Source organism: Oncorhynchus nerka, linkage group LG12 (assembly GCF_034236695.1).
Source record: "Oncorhynchus nerka isolate Pitt River linkage group LG12, Oner_Uvic_2.0, whole genome shotgun sequence".
Lineage (NCBI taxonomy): Eukaryota > Metazoa > Chordata > Actinopteri > Salmoniformes > Salmonidae > Oncorhynchus > Oncorhynchus nerka.
This window is the reverse complement of record NC_088407.1, coordinates 64,092,159-64,105,934: the sequence shown is the minus strand read 5'-3', so window position 1 is coordinate 64,105,934 and position 13,776 is coordinate 64,092,159. Positions and strand designations below refer to the sequence as shown.

Genomic DNA, 13,776 nt, shown 5'->3' with positions numbered 1-13,776 from the left:
ATTGCTATGCAGACGACACACAATTAATCTTCTCCTTTCCCCTTCTGATGACCAGGTGGCGAATCGCATCTCTGCATGTCTGGCAGACATATCAGTGTGGATGACGGATCACCACCTCAAGCTGAACCTCGGCAAGACGGAGCTGCTCTTCCTCCCGGGGAAGGACTGCCCGTTCCATGATCTCGCCATCACGGTTGACAACTCCACTGTGTCCTCCTCCCAGAGCGCTAAGAACCTTGGCGTGATCCTGGACAACACCCTGTCGTTCTCAACTAACATCAAGGCGGTGGCCCGTTCCTGTAGGTTCATGCTCTACAACATCCGCAGAGTACGACCCTGCCTCACACAGGAAGCGGCGCAGGTCCTAATCCAGGCACTTGTCATCTCCCGTCTGGATTACTGCAACTCGCTGTTGGCTGGGCTCCCTGCCTGTGCCATTAAACCCCTACAACTCATCCAGAACGCCGCAGCCCGTCTGGTGTTCAACCTTCCCAAGTTCTCTCACGTCACCCCGCTCCTCCGCTCTCTCCACTGGCTTCCAGTTGAAGCTCGCATCCGCTACAAGACCATGGTGCTTGCCTACGGAGCTGTGAGGGGAACGGCACCTCAGTACCTCCAGGCTCTGATCAGGCCCTACACCCAAACAAGGGCACTGCGTTCATCCACCTCTGGCCTGCTCGCCTCCCTACCACTGAGGAAGTACAGTTCCCGCTCAGCCCAGTCAAAACTGTTCGCTGCTCTGGCCCCCCAATGGTGGAACAAACTCCCTCATGATGCCAGGACAGCGGAGTCAATCACCACCTTCCGGAGACACCTGAAACCCCACCTCTTTAAGGAATACCTAGGATAGGATAAAGTAATCCTTCTCACCCCCCCCCCCCCTTAAAAGATTTAGATGCACTATTGTAAAGTACCTGCTCCACTGGATGTCATAAGGTGAATGCACCAATTTGTAAGTCGCTCTGGATAAGAGCGTCTGCTAAATGACTTAAATGTAATGTAAATGAGTCCAAATTTGAGCTTTTTGGTTGGCTATCACACATGGCTCCCACTGCATTCTGCAGAGATTCACCATCCCATCTGGTTTGCGATTAGTGGGACTATATTTTGTTTTTCAACAGGACGATGACCCAAAACACACATCCACACTGTGTAAGGGCTATTTGACCAAGAAGGGGAGTGATGGAGTGCTGCATCAGATGACCTGGCCTCCACAATCACCCGAACTCAACCCAACTGAGATGGTTTGGGATGAGTTGGACCACAGAGTGAAGGAAAAGCAGCCAACAAGTGCTCAGTATATGTGGGAACTCCTCCAAGACTGTTGGAAAAGCATTCCAGGTGAAGCTGGTTGAATGACAAGAGTTTGCAAAGCTGTCATCAAGGCAAAGGGAGGCTACTTTGAAGAATCTCAAATATAAAATATATTTCTGATTTGTTTAACACTTTTTTGGTTACTACATGATTCCAAGTGTGTTATTTCATAGCGTTGATGTCTTCACTATTATTCTACAATGTAGAAAATAGTCAAAATAAAGAAAAACCCTTGAATGAGTAGGTGTGTCCAAACTTTCTATATCATAATAAGCAACTTGTTCAAAAATACTGAAGAACATTGAAATTTCGTCAATTACAGATTGCATGACCCTCCCCTGGACTAGATTAAAAAAATACTAATCCCTCCCCTTGACTGAAATTGGAAAAAGCATGACCCTCTCCTATTTTTCTCCCTTCAGAATACAATGAGCACTAACTGCCTCCACTTTCTTTTCATCTGTGCATGTGTGTACTATAGGCTTTGTAGAGCTGAGTCTGACGTACCAGATGCACCAGTTGGAGAGTGGCTGGTTGGACGTGCTGATGCTTGGTCTGATGTGGAGGTCTGTCGACCACCCTGGGAAACTCATCTTCTCAGAAGACCTAAAGCTCAACAGGTACAAATTCCTGAATTTCACTACTAAGCTCCAGTAAGAATAAGATGAGAATGATTTTGGTTACAGTATCTTCGCCCTTTAAATTGCTGAGAGGTTGACATCCCATACATCTATGATCTGAAAATACAATAATACCGATTTTAATGTTTGCTTCAAACATACAGTCCTTCTATTTTTACATTCCTTATTGATTTGTTTTTTTTAGGTTCTTGAGTTAAGTTTGACTTGAAATTTTGGCCATATCAAACTCTGACTGCTGACCTTTTGAATCACCTTTTGAATTGTCAGTAAACAAAAGGTTTATGGCTCTAAATCACATACGTCCTACTTTGTTTGTCAGAATTATATATTTGTGTTGTAGCCCAAAAAACTATAACATTGGGGTTGGTTTATTTAGGTGTAGTTCTGGTGTTGGGTGAATCTGATCAGTCCGGAAGGTAAGAGGATTTATTGGCCTTGAGGAGAGAGAATGATCTCATCCCTGAGACTAAGATACAATGTAATGGATGTGGGAGTGTGCGTATTTGATCCAGGCTGTATCACAACTGGCGCACAATTGGCCCAGCGTCGTCTGGGTTTGGCCAGTGTAGGCCGTCACTGTAAATATGAATTTGTTCTTAACTCACTTGCCTAGTTAAATAAAGGTGAAATAAAATGTTTACAAAAAAATGATGCATACTCCCACATACATTACATTGTATCTCTCAGGGATGAGAACATTCTCCCCAAGGCCAATAAATCCCCGACGCCTGCGTTTCCGAGAGGATCCCCTCGGGAATCATTGGGCCTTGTGCCCATTTTTACTGTGCCTACGAAACGGGGCAGCGCTAGGTAAGAGTAATATGGTGGGTCATACTGGGAGTTTTCTAACTCCCATTACTCGTACTCTCTTTCATGTTATCCTGCTGTGGGGTGACCCATCTAAATCTCTCCGAGTGCTCATTGACTCTGGAGCTGAGTTTTATGGACGCTACTCTGGTATCAGAGCTGGGTATCTCCACACAGCTCCTCTCTGTTCCCATGGACGCCAGAGCACTGGACGGACGTACCATAGGCAGGGTCCCTCATAGTACGGTGCCCGTTAACCTGTGTGTGTCGGGCAATCACAGTGAGTCCACACAGCTTCTTCTCATTGACTCTGACCCATGTTCCTGTTGTTTTGTGATTCTCATGGCTCCAGAGGCACAACTCCGTTATTGACTGGACCACTGGTCCTATCCTGGGTTGGAGCCCGTTCTGCCACTCACATTGCCTTCAGGCGGCTTAGCCTGCCCCGGGATGTCCTGCTGCGGTCTCTGGTAAAGCCTCGGATATCTCGTTCCAGCAGAATACCAGGACCTCCTGGAGGTGTTCATCAGCAAGGCTTCCGCTCCTCCCTCCGCATCGTCCCTACGATTGCGCTATTGATCTCCTCCCGGGCACAACACCGCCTCGTGGGTGACTATATTCCCTGTCTGGCCCTGAGACCAAGGCCATGGAGGAGTACATTTAGGACTTTCTGGCTGCTGGGAGCATTCATACTTTTGCTTCCCCTGCCGGCGCAGGGTTCTTCTTTGTGGGAAAAGAGGACAAGACCATGCGTCCATGTATTGACTACCGGGGCCTCAATGACATCACTGTGAAGAATCGCTACCCTCTACCACTCCTCTCCTCGGCTTTTGAACCTCTCCAGGGAACAACCATCTTTTCCAAGTTGGACCTTCTGAATGCCTACCATCTAGTTCGGATACACAAAGGAGACGAGTGAAAGACGGCCTTCAACACAGCTAGTGGACACAATGAGCACCTGGTCATGCCGTTTGAACTCACCAACGCTCCAGCAGTGTTCCAGGCCCTGGTCAATGATGTGCTCTGTGACATGATGATCTCTGTTTGTCTATCTCAACGACATCCGTGTTTCTCCTGTTCTGCTCAAGAACACGTCCTCCATGTCCGTCAAGTCCTTCAAAGCCTTCTAGAGAACCAGTTTTTTTGTGAAAGCTGAGAAGTGCAAATTCCACCACTCCACTATCTCCTTTCTGGGATACATCATCGCTGAAGGGAGTGTTCAGATGGTTCCTGAAAAGGTGAGAGTGGTGGTGGATTGGCCCCAACCCACATCCAGAGTGCAGCTGCAGCGTTTCTTGGGATTTGAACATTTCTACCGCCACTTCATTCAGGCTACAGCACCCTGGCGGCTCCCCTCTCTGCACTCACTTCTCCTAAGGTGTTGTTCACATGGTCTCCTGTTGAAAGGGCATTTTTGGACCTCAAGCGTCAGTTTACTATCGCCCCCATCCTCATCCATCCGGATCCGTCTGTCAGTTTGTGGTTGAGGTCAACGCTTCTGACATTGGAGTGGGGGCCGTCCTGTCCCAGCGGTCTGACCAAGACCCAAAGCTGCATCCCTGTGCCTTCCTGTCCCATTGTCTCAACCCCGCTGAGAGAAAATACGACGTAGGACATCGGGAACTTCTGGCGGTCAAGATTGCATTGGAGTGGAGGCACTGGCTGGAAGGGGCGGAACATCAATTTTTGGTGTGGACCAATCATAAGAATTTAGAATATCTCTGCACTGCCAAGCGCCTTAATTCTAGGCAGGCCCATTGGCCTGTCTATATGTGAGTGTGTGTCTATATGTGAGTGTCTGTAATACTTGTCTAAGGATGTGCATGGCGTTTGAGTATAGTAGGTGTGCACATGTGCTGCTATATCTATTTGCCAATCTTTGAGTTTACATGTCTGAACTGTTACACAAGTGTACATGTCTGTGAGTGAGTGTTATATAATATGTCTCTTTCACTCTGTGTGTGCTTGTAGGGAAGAGGGGAACTGTGTGGAGGGAATCATGATTATATTTGACATGCTACTGGCAGCCACCACTAGGTTTCGAGAGCTGAACCTCCAGAGAGAGGAGTATGTCTGTCTGAAAGCCATGATCCTCCTCAACTCCAGTAAGTCAAATAATCAGTACTTCTGTACAGTAACATGTGGTAAGATCGGAGGCTGGGTAGGCACTGGCTATTATCAAAGCCAGATTTACTCACAAATAAACCTTGATGAAGCCCAAGTTCACCATGCAACAGATAGCTCCAACATCCAGTGACATAGGCGATTAACCAAAATTGACAAACAATTTTCACCAAATGTAAATACAGTACCACTGTAGCCAAGATACACAAGCAATGGCCTCCGATGGTGGCATATTTCATATCATCCGACAAAATGTATAACCAATAGGTAGCATTAAAAAAACAATACAAGCACACATTTAATCTGAGTAGTTTGCAATGCAAACTCCTTAGCCTTTCAGAATGGATATACAATTCTTCCAATGAACCACATGCATCATGCACATACACACATGATAATAATAATAATATTATGTGAAATATTATTATACACATTATAATAATATTATTATACTGAAATATTATTATACACATTATACACACACATATAATAAAGTTCTAACAAAATGTCAATATCAACAATCAAAATGACTGAAAAATGCAGTTCAAAAGATTAAAAGTGTCTCATCAAAACAAAATTCTAGCTTGATAAATCAAATGCATCAAAGGGATGTTGTGTATTTTCATGTTTCATGTTCATTCAACAGTAGCCTAACCCGCAAATTGCAAAGTATTTAGGCTTAACTTTACCCGTAAATGAAGTCCATTCATCTGTCCTTCAGGGTGAACCTCTCTGTGACAGTGTTGCAGGGCCAAGGATGACAAAATGATCAAACCTTGCTTTCATTTGAAAGCTACAATTGTCCAAAATGTTTTAAAACAGTCATCTCTGATCGGCTGTCTGTCCTGGGTTGCTGTGTCTGTTAAGCCGGGTGTGGTGCATTCGAAACAGTCATCTCTGATCGGCTGTCTGCTCTGGGTTGCTGTGTCTGTTAAGCCGAGTGTGGTGCATTCGAAACAGTCATCTCTGATCGGCTGTCTGCTCTGGGTTGCTGTGTCTGTTAAGCCGAGTGTGGTGCATTCGAAACAGTCATCTCTGATCGGCTGTCTGCTCTGGGTTGCTGTGTCTGTTAAGCCGAGTGTGGTGCATTCGAAACAGTCATCTCTGATCGGCTGTCTGCTCTGGGTTGCTGTGTCTGTTAAGCCGAGTGTGGTGCATTCAATCAGATGATTTTCTGTTCCTTCCTCTGATGAAAGTCAGGAAGCAGAGCTGTTGCTCTCCCTCTGAATTATACCAAGATTTCCTTAGAAAATTGTTTGAGGTGCAGTATACTACCTATATGTGAGGTTGTTTTTGCTAGCTAGCTAGCGTTGTTCAGTTCAAAGGATGTGAGTGCCTAATTATGTACAGTGCATTCGAAAAGTTTTCATACCCCCTTTAGCCTTGTTCTAAAATTGATTAAATTGTTTATTTCCCGCAATCAATCTACACAAAATACTCCATAATGACAAAGCAAAAACAGGTTTTTAGAAATGTTTGCAAATGTATTAAAAATGACAAACATGTCACATTTACATCTCAGTACTTTCTTGAAGCACATTTGGCAGCAATTACAACCTCAATTCTTATTGGGTATGGCTATACAAGCTTGGCACACCTGTATTTGGGTTTCATTCTTCTCTGCAGATCCTCTCAAGCTCTGTCAGGTTGGATGGGGAGCGTCGCTGCACAGCTATTTTTAGGTCTCTCCAGAGATATTCGATCGAGTTCAAGTTCGGGCTCTGGCTGGGCCACTCAAGGGCATTCAGAGAATTCTCCCGAAGCCACTCCTGTGTTGTCTTGGCTGTGTGTTTAGGGTAGTTGTCCTGTTGGAAGGTGAACCATTTTGAGCCTGTAATCTAACCCACAAATGCTGATGCTCCAGATACTCAACTAGTCTAAAGATGGACAGTTTTATTGCTTCTTTAATCATGACTACAGTTTTCAGCTGTGCAAACATAATTGCAAAATGGTTTTCTAACGATCAATTCGCCTTTTAAAATCATAAACTTGGATTAGCTAACACAACGTGACATTGGAACACAGGAGTGATGGTTGCTGATAATGGACCTCTGTACAGCTACGGAGATATTCCATTAAAAATCAGCCGTTTCCAGCTACAATAGTCATTTACAACAATAACAATGTCTACACTGTATTTATGATCAATTTTATGTTATATTAATGGACAAAAACTGTGCTTTTCCTTCAAAAACAAGGACATTTCTATGTGGCCCCAAACATTTGAATGGTAGTGTATATTTTGAAAGAGGTGTTGATCATCATTATTTGGCCCATATAGATCAATTAGCCAGATCTGTTTTTGGTCCAATAGCATATTTAAAATAACCCATCTTCCTTGAGGAACTGTTTGCACAGTTTTCACAATCGGATCAACATTGCTATTAATTAGTATTATTACCCCCTTTGAGTTTCTTTGCCCATGACAAAAATATTTTCCTCCCTCCCAGTTCTTTTCCCACCGAACCTCATCTATATTTGTAGAGTGAATCAATCAATCAAATGTATTTATAAAGCCCTTCTTACATCAGCTGACAAAGTGCTGTACAGAAACGCAGCCAATTAGCCAAAACAGCAAGCAATGCAGGTGTAGAAGCACGGTGGCTGGGAAAAACTTCCTAGGCTAGGACCTAGGAAGAAACCTAGAGAGGATCCAGGCTATGAGGGGTGGCCAGTCCTCTTCTGGCTGTGCCAGGTGGAGATTATAACAGAACATGGCCAAGATGTTCAAATATTCATAGATGACCAGCAGAGTCAAATAATAATAATCACAGTGGTTGTAGAGGGTGCAACAGGTCAGCACCTCAGGAGTAAATGTCAGTTGGCTTTTCATAGCCGATCATTTAGAGTATCTCTACCACTCTTGCTGTCTCTAGAGAGTTGAAAACAGCAGGTCTGGGACAAGGTAGCACATCCAGTGAACAGGTCAGGGTTCCATAGCCGCAGGTGGACTGGGGACAGCAAGGAGTCATCAGGCCAGGTAGTCCTGATGCATGGTCCTAGGGCTAAGGTCCTCCGAGAGAAAGGAAGAAAGAGAGAGCGAGAAAGAGAGAGAATTAGAGAGAGCATACTTAAATTCACACAGGACACCGGATAAGACAGGAGAAACACTCCAGATATAACAGACTGACCCTAGCCCCCGACACATAAACTATCATAAATACTAGAGTGAGTTTCCTGTAAAGCAGCACAAATAATAGAGTGAGTTTCCTGTAAACAAAATATATTATATTCTTTCTCTTTTAGCCAGATAAAAATGTATTACTATTATACCCAGTTCTTTATGTCCATTACATACAAGATATATTTCATGTAGTCCTCATTATATCCTGTTTTATTCCGACAAAAAAAGGATGAAGGAAAAAGGAACAGATTCTAACGCTAATGACTGACAGTAAAAGTGAGTTTTAGGGCATCACACTAGCCATAAAGTCATACTTAAGTTTAACTTACAATCGACCCTGACACAGCCATGGCACGATAGCCAAGAATACATGCAGTACTGACAATCCAGAACGACCCACACACTTTTTGTTTTTATTCCAGGATCTATCACCTCAGCTGTTTTACACCTAGGCCTATATCATTAGGATCAAGAATATAAAAGGTAGTGTAAATAGCTTATATAGAATAATAAACTGGGTCGCTCGAGCGCTGAACACTGACTGCTGAGAGGCGTGGTACATCAGATTGTACACCACGGGCACGACAAAGCACCAATATTTAACACTCTAACTACGCTGACAACCAGCCTCAATAGCAATAAGGCAACTCAGGGGTTTGTGGTATATTGGCTACACACCACAGCCAAGGCCTGCATCCCGGGCACACCGTGTTGCGTCGTGCGTAGAAGAGCCCCCAGATGGGGCATATTGGCCATTATTTGTGGGACATTGTTTTTGCACCAGCAACAGTCATATTTATTACCATGGAGCTGCTCAAAATCACGGCTGGCGAGAAGGATGAGGAAATCCGCCCACTCCCATGCTTCACAGAATTAGAACAACCCTTTATGGACGGGCGAGAGGCAGGATAACTTGAGGCCGTTGCTCCCGGCGCTTGGTGCAGGCGTTTGACAGATGGAGAATCCCTGAACGATCCAGACGAGGGACGGAAGGTTGACAACATTGACTTCGAAATCGTAGTATTAGGCACTGCGGCCGCAGATACCCCCAGCGATGAAGGTGCAAGAAGATCAGGCTCCAGGACGGCGAAACTATTTGTTGTTTGTATCTTCTCTTGTTGGGAGTGTAGACTGCTTTGTGGGAGTCCGCAGTCTTCGGCCTCCATGGCTCGTGTTATGCAATCATCGTTGATTGCCTTGCTCCTCTTGCCAAGCTCTTTCGACTCTGCTATCAGACGGGGAGCTCCGGGCAACACCGGCAAGTCGGATAACGACAAACGACAAGGCCGGAGATGCATTCAATAAGCGTGAATGCCGTCCAGCCACCGGCATAGAAAATTTAAACATTCCACTCTGTGCTTTCCCCAGTTTCTTACATAGGCTGGAGACCTGCATGATCAAGGAAGCCACCTTAAGCCTATAATTCTTGGCAAGAAGACCATTGCCGCATTGGAGTGATCCGGTTTGTCCCGAAACAAAGCGCAGTAGATATAGCTTCTACAGTGCTTGAACATTTATTTCTCCAGACAAAGAGAGTTCGAATGCAAGACTTCGTTAGCTTGATGGCTAGCAACTTACCGTACCTGTCAAGCAGGCTTCCACCTCCTGGGATTCCAGGACAAGAAATTGCGGTCCTAGCCTTTAAAAGCTAACCGCGTCGCAGAATCCACGCAAGAACAATTTCGATATTCAAATTTAATGAATATAGGTTTAAGCCACGACTCGGTGAAACATAAGATATTACAGTTTTTAATGTCCAGTTGGTAGGATAGTTTCGGCCGTAGATCATAGAGTTTGTTTTCCGGTGATTACACTTTAGCCAATAGAACTGATGGTAGTGGCAATTTACTGACTAGCCTAAGATTCTTCACAAGCCACCAGGACCTTCTCTCTCTGTATCTCCGCCTTTTCTTCACATAAATGACGGGGATTTGGGTCTGGGCTCCATAAAGCAGTATATCCTTTGTTTCGGACTCATTAAAAGAGATGAGTAATCACTGTTTTGAAGTCCAGAAGCTCTTTTCGGTCATAAGAGATGGTAGCAGCAACTTTAAATTACTGCACAACTTGTACTACGTTAGCCTAATATGATCCACTATCGCTAGCGATCCAAAGGAACAACCACACAAAGGTGACAGGAAAGGACAGTAAACGATATAATGGAATTAATCAAAATGTAAGGAAACAAACACTAAAATCTGTGACAGTTATAAATGTACTTTATGTGAGTATATGTGACCGACCCGCTCAAATCGGTCTTATGTAGCAACATTTGAAATGTTTTTTTTACATGTTTTCTACAGTCCTCATGCCTCCTTGTAGCATGCCTAAGGCACGTTCACACAGATGAACAGGGACCCTGGGCATTTTTCTTCTGGTGTTTTCCAGAGTCAGTAGAGAGGCCTCTTTAGCGTCCTAAGTTTTCATAACTGTGACCTTAATTGCCTACTGTCTGTAAGCTGTTAGGCTCTTAACGACCGTTCCACAGGTGTATGTTCATTAGTTGTTTATGGTTCATTGAACAAGCATGTGAAACAGTGTTTAAGCCCTTTACAATGAAGATCTGTGAAGTTATTAGGAATTATCTTTGAAAGACAGGGTCCTGAAAAAGGGACATTTCCTTTTTTGCTGAGTTTATTTTAAAAAAAGCTGTGTTAGACAGGACTACCTACACATACTAACCAGCTCAAATAGACAGAAGCATGCTATATGGCAGACCAATCTGAACTCATCTCATGTTCAGCCCACTCATTATCTGTCTTTTTCTGTGGCTAAACCAACTAGGCTCGTAATTTAACAATGGCATACACATTTGTTATTAAGGCAAATGAAAGTTCACATGTTCCAGAAGGCACTTCTGCCAATAAATATTTGATTTAAAACATTGTGTTCAAATGGTTCTCCGGTGAAGTAGAGCCCCACGAAATATGCCTAGTTTCCTGAAACGGGTCACAAATCTGACGGTCAGTAGCGGTGTGTGGGTAAAATCACTGAGGAAGCCACACCAAGCCAGTAAAAAATACATATTACAACCTATGTTGTGATAATTGCGTTGTTTGCTCTATAACCCATTCGTTCATACGCCACATATACGATAAGGCCGTGACAACAAAAAGACAACAGTCACACATACCTTTGTTTCATCACAAAACTGAGCATCATCTGTCTGAAGTCCACAAAGCAAATATTGCATACAAACAGTTATCTCCAGTAGCATAGCCAAGCAAGTTAATGTTTTAACTTAACAACTAACTTAACTTAACAACTACTGATTTACAACCACAGAGTTACCGCAAGTCAGCACAAAGACAACAGGAACATCGCTATTCCATCACTATTTCAACTTAAACATCATCAAATCAACAAGGCTAAATATACAGTACCAGTCAAAAGTTTGGACACACCTACTCATTCAAGGGTTTTTCTTTATTTTGACTATTTTCTACATTGTAGAATAATAGTAAAGACCTCAAAATGATGAAATAACACATATGGAATCATGTATTAACAAAAAAAAGTATATTTGAGATTCTTCAAAGTAGCCACCCTTTGCCTTGATTACAGCTTTGCCTACTCTTGGTATGTTTTTAAAACTCATGCATAAAAAGGGAATTATGTTCTATTTACATACACTTAACCTCTTAAGTCGACCCTCTACTTTTTGGAACATTCTGTTAAAAATCGCGCAACATTTCAGCGCCCTGCTACTCATGCCAGGAATATAGTATATGCATTTGCTTAGTCTGTGTGGATAGAAAACACTCAGACGTTTAAAAAACTGGTTAAATCACTGCTGTGGCTTTACCAGAACGGCATTTACATCGAAAAGCACAGGAAAAACTGATCACTGAAAATGGGAAAATATATCCATGCGCTACTTGAACCCATTGATAAACGTGAACCACAATTAATTGACTGAGGTTGCAGTACCTACAGCTTCCACACGGTGTCTAGAGTCTTGTCATTTCCCTTCAAGTTTTTTCTTGGTCAAACACATACAGGACACCGTATCTCCTCCGGTCTAGGACCGGATATTTTCGTTGAGTTTCTAGCCGGACATTTTTCCAGACGGACAGCTAATGATCTTTACATCGCCTCCTGATGAATTTTATCGCTTATTAACGTTTACTAATACGTAAAGTTGCATTACAAACGTATTTCGAAGTGTTTTGTGAAAGTTTATCGTCGACTTTTTGAATTTTAAAAAATGACGTTACGTTTTGAAACTATGTTTTTTTCGTTTATCACACAGTCTACATATAACGATATCTAGGCTTTATATGGACCGATTTAATCGAAATAAAGACCCAAATAGTGTTTATGGGACATCTAGGAGTGCCAACAAAGAAGATGGTGAAAGGTAATGAATGTTTTCTATTTTATTGTGCGGTTTGTGTAACGCCGAAATGCTAATTATTTTGTTTACGTCCCCTGTGGGTCTTTTGGGGTGTTGCATGCTATCAGATAATAGCTTCTCATGCTTTCGCAGAAAAGCATTTTAAAAATCTGACTTGTTGCCTGGATTCACAACGAGTGTAGCTTTAATTCGATACCCTGCATGTGTATTTTAATGAACTTTTGAGTTTTAACTAATACTATTAGCATTTAGCGTAGCGCATTTGCATTTCCAGAGCTCTAGTTGGGACGCAAGCGTCCCGAGTAGAAGCAACAGGTTAACTCTGGTTGGAATTCCCCCTCAATGAAAAGTCAGTTTACATATGGTCTATGTTTGTGTCCACCTGTAGACATATGCTCTACCTCTCCGGAGATGGCAGAGGATCTGGAGAGCAAGGGGAAGCTGCAGCTTCTGTTGGACTCAGTGACAGATGCCCTGGTGTGGGCCATCTCCAAACAAGGCCTGTCCTTCCAGCTGCAGTCAACCCGCCTTTCCCACCTCCTCATGTTGCTCTCAGACATCTGCCACGCCAGGTAGACTACAGCTACACCAGCTACAGTTATGTATCACTAGCAGCAAAAAGAGCCTTCTTTAAGAGTCTACTTAGTTACTATCTGTTTAGACATTCACCAACACTTTTTTGGATCAAAGTGGCATAATTGTATGTTTTTAGTTGTTTGTCAAAACTACATTTCCATGCTCCTCCTCTCCACTGTCTCATTAGTGGCAAAGGCATAAACCACCTCTCCGGCATGAAGAATAACAATATTGTGCAGGTCTCCGACCTGCTCTTGGAAATGCTCACCAACACATGCCACAGAAGCCGTATGTCCACACCTCTTGACCCCTCTAATCACGACCTCACCGTGCTCCCAGCAGCCCAAGCCCCTGCCCCTACCCAGGCTTCAGCCTCTGCTGTGGAACCCCAGTTCCAGCCACATTCCCTATAGCCACCATCCCAAGCACTTGAGAGCAGTAAGTAAGCCAAACACTTGAGAGCAGTAAGTAACTCATGAAGTTGGGTTAGCCACTGAAGACGTAGAATGTATATTTACCAATACTCCATGAATCATAATCAGATGTGTTCTCCTTCTCCAGGTATATCCACCCAGGGTGCTGGCCAGCTGAGGGTAGATGTATACCTCAGTGAGTGGGAAAGTGACAGAATACAGCGTGGGACAGTGGGACATGGGTGGAGACGTCCTGAGACTGAAAAGCACCCCACAGGGGTGACTGGACTGAAAGAGAGGCCAGACTAGCACTAGGACAAGTGATGGATCTGACCGAAGTCCACTCTCTGGGACAGTGGACATCATTCTCAATAGACTGACAAAGAGAAACTCGTAGAAAGACTGCAGAATGTGTCATTG

General features: G+C 43.7%; 1 pseudogene; it reads left to right on the top strand.

The window, feature by feature from the left end:
* The window catches only part of LOC115138578 (estrogen receptor beta-like), a 41,263-nt pseudogene extending 27,907 nt beyond the window's left edge, over nt 1-13,356 (top strand).
* The last annotated feature ends 420 nt before the right edge of the window (nt 13,357-13,776 follow it).